The sequence below is a fragment of the Anguilla anguilla genome, chromosome 17 (genome assembly GCF_013347855.1).
Source record: "Anguilla anguilla isolate fAngAng1 chromosome 17, fAngAng1.pri, whole genome shotgun sequence".
Classification (NCBI taxonomy): Eukaryota; Metazoa; Chordata; class Actinopteri; order Anguilliformes; family Anguillidae; genus Anguilla; species Anguilla anguilla.
Window position 1 is genome coordinate 26,987,641 of NC_049217.1, and position 8,586 is coordinate 26,996,226.

Sequence of the window (8,586 nt, forward strand, 5' to 3'; positions counted from 1 at the left end):
TGGAGAATCTCGCGCAGCATGACGCCTATAAACAATTATCTGCTAGGAACGGAAGTAGGACTGCCAGGACGTCCATAGGGAAATAGCCTCTGTATCCAACTATCCGGTAAGTGTGAGTGGTAGATTATGGTAGATTATTTTATTCTGTATTTTATTTAATTTAATTTAATTTAATTTACTTTAGAACACATTTACATTTTTGGCGTTTAACAGACACTCCTCCAGAGTGACTTACATAAATGACAATTTTCATGAACCCCATATATTCAGCTCAGCGTTTACTGAAGCAATTCCGGTAAAGCACCTTGCTCAAGGGTGATACCACGCCTGGAAGTTTAACCTCCAACCTCAGAGTTACAAGGTAGCTAATAGGTCTGTGTAATATCAGGTACCACGCTGCAATATGTATTACATACCACCACAGTGCACAGTAGCCATGTTTCAGAGCATTATCTGGCATTGTTAGTGCATAAAGGTAAATATTTAACAACAGAATAAATATCTGGTCAAATACCATGACATGCATGGCATGATTCTTGCACAAAATTGCTCCAGAAATGGTTATATCCTGGTGCTGTAGGAAAAACCCAGTGAAGAGTCTGCTATAAAGGCCCATTCTGCCTCAGGCAATGTTGACAAAAACACTGCTGCCTTTCTGGAATTAGTCTCCTCCTCACTGTATTCTGAAACCGTGAGTTAGTGGAGTCCACGCCTTCCACCCGCTTTACCTGATGTGAAATGCTTTAATACATGTACATTTTCCCCTGTTCTTTTATCCAGCACAGGCACGGCTTGTTTTGCTGCCATGGTTACTTGGTGCTGGTTTAATGGAATTAAGCATTTAAAAGCACTCTGAATGAATGTAACAGGTTTGCCCATGGCATGTACAGCCTGCGCGCACTGCTTTCAGACGAACGGCTAGCCACAGACAGTCACGAGTACTGTACCTACAGCAGGTGCCTGCTTTACTCAGTTAAATATGACGTGCATCTCCCCCTCCATCCCCTGGAACCCCTTACTCTTCAAAAAAACAAAATGCCTTGATTCTTCTTTCACTGTCACCCCTCCCCTCTCCCTCCCTCCCTCCCTCCCTCCCAGAGTACAGGGGAAACAGGAGGCCCCAATGCCCTCTTGGCGTAATTTCGCAAGCAGATTAAAACACAACTATTTTAATCTCATTAAGAGGGAGCACCCTTTTCTTTTGCCCTCATTATTATTTTGTTTTCTTTCTTAGAAGCCATCCATTTTCTTTTCAGGACTTTTTCAAGGATTACATAGAGGAGAAAACACACACACACACACACACACACACACACACACGCAAGTATATGAAGCTGAGCTGTAACAAATCTTTAAGAAGCATTAATGTTAAATTTACGCAACACACACACACACACACGCACACACACACAGTACAGCGACATGTGACGCCACATTCCAAGTTGCATGTTCTGGAGCAGTTTTCTGTCTGAAAAGCGCAGCAAATGGCTCGCATTATCAGGCCCGAGGATGGAATTCTGACCAGGCTGGCTCGAGTGGGCAATACACACATGCCTCGCAAAAAAAAAAAAAAAAATTGTTTTGTGTATAGTGGGGGAAAAAAAACTCTGAATGTGCATCTAGCATTCTGTGAAGTAGGGAGTGAGAGGGAAGAGGAAATGCATCCAAGTCTTGTTTTGAAAAGGAAAGCAAGGAGTGGGAGAAGCACAGGCAAATTGACCTTTCCAGATGTTTCCAAGATTTCTGGGTAATGGCACAGATTAAACAACTATGTACTGGCTTATTGATAATTTGGTGAAGGAGAAACACATACACACAAACACTCACACACACTCTTACATGCATACATGTAAGCGTACACTCACATCCCTTGCACATGCACACTTAGTCACACATAAGTACACAGACTCGCATACTAACACGCACATACACACACAGCACAGACAGGCAGGAAATGGGGCTGTTTGTCAATTTTGATCTCTTCCATCCTGGGAATTTCACTTTCAACTCTTGTTTCTACTTGAACAGTCACAGAAATATACCCATTGTGTGTTGTCCGAGAGAGAGAGAGAGAGCAAGCGAGCGAGCAAGGCAGTGATTGTGTAATTAAGAGTGGGTGTGCAAGTGAGTGTAACTGTAAGCGAGTATGCATGTGCATTTGTGTCTATATATATATATAGTATATAAATATAATATATAGTATATTTGTATGTGACTGAGTGTGTTCTGGATAGCAGGGTTTCACCGTCTGGCAAAGAGGAGAGGGAATCTTACGCACTGTGACACCATGGGACCCGAATTCCATCATCCTTCCCAGGACAGGCCATTCCACTCCTGTGCCAGTGACCACCAGCTCCGCCGGGTACCTCAGCTGGTCATGAAGTCAATTAAACATGCGGTTAAAGTATCAGTGCGGTGCGATCAATGAGGAGGGTTGACTCATCCTCAAGAGCTCCATCTTCTGGCCACAACCTTTAGCACAACTCTGACCCATACCAGAGGTAGTGGCGACACCTTGTGGTTATAAAAGGTTATTACAGCATTATCAGTTTCACAGTTTTACAAATACTGGTGAATACACGTATGCAGAAAGGACAGTGGGTGAGCTGAAGAAGTAGTTGCATACTCAGATAGCTAAGTCCTAAAATCTCCTTTCTATAAACACAAACAGGTATAGGTTCAAAGAAGAACATACTTTTCAGTGATAATTGTAAAGTTTAGCAGTTTTCTTCTGGGCGGCCTCTAGTGGCCAGACAAAAATACTGCAGCCCACTTTCCCGCTTTTTCTCACGTGATGAAAATAAGTGCTGAACTGTACAAGAGGAACACACTAACCTCAGAAAGAGAATCTTGTTTTTAAAGCGCTGCTTTTGAGCTTTTTCCACTGAATGACGCTGTGTCTTCGAAAGGCAAGACCTCATCCGCAATCATTAGACTACTGAGCACAATAGTGGAACTGCAAAAGACATTACCCATCAGATCCGTTCAGGAAGTCTGTTTCAGGGCCAAAGAGACAGTTTGGCCTGAGCTCACAATGCTCCTAGTGGAATCCCCATGGTAACAACAGCTATGGTCAGGATTTGATACCAGTCCAAGAGGCAATTATGTTTACAGTACATTCTCACATTTAGCAGGCACTCTTATATAGAGAGACTTACACAGAATACATTTATACATACAATTCATTTATACTCGTGGATATTTTTAGTGAAGCAATTCAGGTCAAGTACACTGCTAAGGGACCCAGTTGGGAATCAAGCCTACAGCTTAGGAGTTGCAAGCCCAGTTTCCTAGCTATTATATCCCACCCCATCCCACCCAACCCCACCCCCCACCCACACACGCTTCACTGCACGAAGGTCTGTTTTACATTTAGCTGAGGCAAGAAGAGACCAGTCATCCCGCACTGCCAAGGACACTATATACCACCGTATTATATTACAGTAAAGTATATTATGACACATTCGTCTCGTAGATGATTTTACCTATTGGAGCTGGTACGACATAGCTGGTTTTTAACGGCATTAACTGTCATACATAAAATGTAGATAGCTGCGCTGCCTCAGCGTTGTGCAAACTTGAGTTAAATGTAGATCTCTTAGTTCATCATCCCCTTAGAATTAAAATGTGGCATTACAGTTTTGAGAAATTATAACGACAGTAAGTTTTAGGAGGATTGAAGAAATATATTATTCACGTTTTATTGATAATGTGCTGGGTCTTACATACTGAAGTTCTCCTAGCATTCATAGGAGAGCTACAGACACAGAGTATGAAGCATGTAGCCAAAATCGTCCATAATTTTTGATCACGTTAAAACTGGAAACTGCTGAAACATCACAAAATCTTGAGTCACATCTATATTCGCCAGAATCTTTTTTAGAATTCATACTCTGTGACTGCGGTGACTAGTCAGCTCCACTTCCCAGTCAGACCGCGGGTGTGCAAGAAGCACAAGTGATTACTCATTTGCATACCACCAACGGTTTTGGAGTTAAATAAATAAATAATAATCTGCCATCTGTGAAGCTGGTTAAAAGTGAGGGGGAGGGGAGGGAGGAAAACCCAACTGTATTTAGGCTTGTGACCTTCATAAATGAAATACGGTAAATATTTAAATATTATAAATGCTTATTAATTCAGATGGGGGAAATCCCATCGCTGGGGTGACCTAGTCAAACGGCAAGTCTCAACAGCGTCGTGTAGGGACCAATTCATACTAAAACATTGAGGGTGACGTATCTGTGTCTCCCCCCTCCCCCCCCCAAAATCTACGCATTTAGCCTAACCACACCACCGCACAGCCTTTTACTATCATCCCTACACCACACTGCCGCCTTTCCACGTGACAGTGAAACAGCGTTTCATCCTCCTGATTTTTCGGGACGCAACTTCCGCCGACAACAGTTAATGGAGCCTGGAAATCTCACATCCTGCAGGGTCAGACAGTGGGCCTTGATCCAGGGGTTCCCGTCAGATAGGAAATAAAGTAGCCGCCTAAGCAAATCAAATGGCCTAGTTCCACTTTGGCACTATTATTTGTCTGTCACTGGGCCCTGTTTTAAGAGCCAAAATGTGATGCAACTTCCACTGGAAAGGCAACGGAAAAAGGGGGCGGGGGGGGGGGGGGGGGAGCCGCGATTACCACAAAGTCCCTAGTAAAAATACAGGGTTGTAATATGATACAAATCTTAGCCCCTTTTTCTCAGTCGTACTGGTTATTTGGTTATTTGGTTTGGAATGAGACCAATGACATGCCTGTGTGTGATACTGCGCCAGTGCTCAACAAGTACAGTGCCGAGGAAGCCAGGCCCTTTCAAAAAAAAAAAAAAAAAGAAAGAAAAGGTTTTCCAAACACTATGTGTTTATAAAACGGTTTATAGACAAGATGTATTGTAGCGTACTGAGCTTCCACACTGATGCTACAGATGCAGACCTGGACAGTCGCAATTTTTCATGAATCTTAAAAAATAATAATAATAATAAAAAAAAGGTTCTTCTCAAATATCAAAGGGCTGAGAGGAATCAGGTGTTGAGCTGCATTTGGCCCTCGAACAGCCAGCTGAATAGTCCTGTTCTTCGCGAAATTAAACAATACGATCTCCCAGGATAGGGTGACATTGCGTTCACACCCCTGGCTTTTTTTTGCCAAATCAGGGAAGGTACCTAACGTGCCAATTCTGCAGTCCTGTCAGGACCTGCAGTTTGTTTGTCAAGCAAAAACATGCAATCCTGTAACCTTTACCAAAAAGACAACGCATTGCAGGTTGTTTTGACGGTCGGTGCTTTCCATAATATGCTACGGTGCGTAGGAGCTGGTACGTATTGTTTTTAGGAAACCACCATCATTTACGCACGTCTCGAAACAAAATCCCGAGTTATCGATACCAAAATCGCTCACACAGGTAGGTGTAAATTCACAAATGTCTCGCAAAACGAAGCATCGCATTCAAAACTGACGTCCCATTTTTTTTCCGAAATGAAACATTTGCATACACGTGCTATTGTGTGCATAGCTCTTACTGCATAGCCCTTCCGCACCGGTGTGCTAAGAATGTCATTTCAAAATGTTCATCTGTTTTCATCATATCATAACTACTTAACAGACGACCGTTGAATAAATACCACGTGGACAGTTAAAAAAAATTCTTTCAAAGTGTTTTGCCATCTTTCTCCAACTCTTGAAATTCCTCTTCCTCAGTCTGCTCAGTGTTCTTCCTTTACTTTACAAGACAATTAATCTTCCGCTGCGTTCTATTCCAAAGGTTCGGCCGCTAACTGCACAGTGAAGAGCAGAGGCGTCTCTAGGGGAGTGCGGGGGGTGCGGACCGCACCAGGTAACACCAACAGAGCGGGGTGGCACCGAAATGACTGGCAATACATTTGTTTTGCATAGGAGGCATTCTTTTTTGCGTAGGAGGCATTCTTATGCCCATCCCCCCCATCGACAACATCGGGTGAATAACAAAGCGTTTTGCAGAAGTGCGAGTGTGAAATGTCGTCTATGACCATGAAATGCACTTTTTGTACGTCGCTTTGGATAAAAGCGTCTGCCAAATAAATGTAATGTAATGTAATGTAATGAAATGCGACTGGCATTTCGCAGAAATAGCCCAGTTGTTAACAAATAAGCTTCCAACTTTTGCTCATTGTGACCCACGGTATCAGCTTGTGTGTGTAAAACATTAAAACAAGAAGAACTATTAATGAGAGGGAAAGCGAACCTTGCAGCACAGCCCTTCCAGGGTGGTAGCCTGGTCACACTGGTGGTTTGTAGAGCCCGCTCTGATCTAGGAGCTAAAACTCAGATCAGCAAACAAAGGGCAAACTCTGATATCAGTTCAATTAGTCACAGTTCACAGAGTCAATGTCACGCCCCCCTCACTGGCTGCCTTAACCACGTTGAGGGCAATTTAATAGGTCACTGCACTAATCTGGGGAGGTAAAATAAACAGCACTAGCAGCTGACCACCAGGGGGCACCAGATAATCAGTACACGCCTACATGCATTTCGCCATCTGGGAAAAAGAAGTGGATGAACCTGTGTGTGTGTGTGTGTGTGTGTGAGGTCACTTCCTGGTCGGGTTTGAGAAACGGCGCTGGAAAGTTGGCAGCGTTCCCAGAAGCGGGGCCTCATGGGTGTGATCCATTCGGCGTTCCCACCCAGGAAAACTGGATGTCTGACAGAGACCAGGCCTGGAACAGAGCCTCCGGCATCCCCCCCCGCCCCTGCCCGCCCCACCCCCCCGCGCTCCGCCCGCCCGCCCCCGCCACCCCGCCCCCCCCCTCCGCCCCTCCAGATGTGGGAGAACAGAATGCACAGTCACAGTTATCTCACCCACACGGCCATGGCTGCTTTAACATTGCATTTATTCATTTATTAAAAAAAAAAAAAAAAAAAACTAAATAAATGACATTAGCATACAAGCTTTTTTTTGCGTACCTCTGTTAGTGTTTAGGATTGTACCGATTTTACAAAGGCAGGGTGCTACGGAAAAGCTATTGCACACACAACATTCAGAACATTACACACATACATGTTACACACGTGATATAGGTATAATACGAGGCAATCTTTGTCCACAGGGTTACACGCATATGTACACTGCAACAGAACATAAATGTATGCATGTATGTATGTATTTCTGCTAATGGTAAATGGGTGAGTTGGTGGGTGTCTGATTTTTGTAGTGCGGAGGGTAATGTGTGTAGTAAACGTGTGTGTGCGCGTGTGTGTGTGTGTGTGTGTGTGTGTGTGTGTGTGTTCGGGAAACGGAAGAATAGTAGTAAGTTTTGGTTGTCTGAAAGTTGTCTTTAGAAATGAATTTGATCTCTTCACTCATATATCTGAAATGCTGTTCTGGTATTTCAGTCAGGTTGTGTGTGCATGCGTGTGTGTGCGTGCGTGTGTGTGTGCGTGTGTGTGTGTTTGGGAAGGGGCTGAATAATAACGGTCATCTGAAAGTTGTCTTTGGAAATTAATTTGATCTGTTCACTCAAATACGCTCTGAAATGCTGTTTTGGTATTTCAGTCAGTTTGTGTGTGCATGCATGTGTGTGAGTGTGTGTGTGTGTGTGTATGTTCAGTAATCAATCAATACTCCAATACTCAATAATACTGCCAATACTGGAGCTCGAGCTCCCAACACTTCATACTTCCCCTCTTCCTCCTGCAACAGGTTTTTTAACTGCGCTCAGACACAGGTGACACAGTGAGCATGTAATCATGACTAGGCTGTGTGACCGTGCCTTAAACACAGGAGTCTGGGGAGGATCACATTAGTACCCAATAGTGGAGAAAAAAAAAAAACACACACACACACACACACATAAGTCTAAATACAAGAGTCAGGATTTCATGCAGTACATTGAAGCAGGGTAATACAGTGTGTGTGTTTATAGTGGAGCGTACCACTGCAGCCTGTCCCTCTCACCCGAGTCCAGGCTCACAAGCTCCCAGGGTCAGTCTCTGTGCAGTCGTGCGTCGCCGTGGAAACTGCATCCCACGTTCACGCGCAAGTGCAATTTCATAAGTTTGGCTCTGTGAAAACTTTACACTGACGTATAAAACCAGGCAAAAAAAAAAAAGTTCTGTCCAAGATCACTCACAACGGCACTCTTCTGGGCACACAGACTGCAGTCGTTGCTAAAGTCAGTGACCAGGTGCATTGTGGGATCTCCTTTGTCTTTGTGATATGACACCGATTTCATCTATTTTCATTTACTACCTCAGAATTCAGCAAGGTAACTGCAAAGTTACCCAGCTAAGATTGTGAATTAACTTAGTGGTGACAGCGAATGCATTTGGCTATGATTGTGAAATCACAGAGGAATGATCATGAATGCATTTGGCTATGATTGTGAAATCACAGAGGAATGATCATGAATGCACTGGGGGGATGATTGTGAAATCACAACGGAATGATGATGAATTCACTGAGTGGATGATTGTGAAATCACAGAGGAATGATGATGAATTCACGCAGTGGATGATTGTGAAATCACAGAGGAATGATGATGAATTCACTGGGTGGATCATCGTGAAATCACAGAGGAATGATGATGAATTCACTGGGTGGATCATCA

At 43.7% G+C, this 8,586-nt stretch overlaps 1 long non-coding RNA gene across 1 annotated transcript; it reads left to right on the plus strand.

Annotated features, from left to right (window-relative positions):
* The first annotated feature begins 51 nt into the window (after positions 1-51).
* Positions 52-2,407, plus strand: LOC118216462. The gene is made up of 2 exons (XR_004763017.1): positions 52-106; positions 2,235-2,407. It is a non-coding gene; the product is annotated as an uncharacterized LOC118216462 (long non-coding RNA).
* The last annotated feature ends 6,179 nt before the right edge of the window (positions 2,408-8,586 follow it).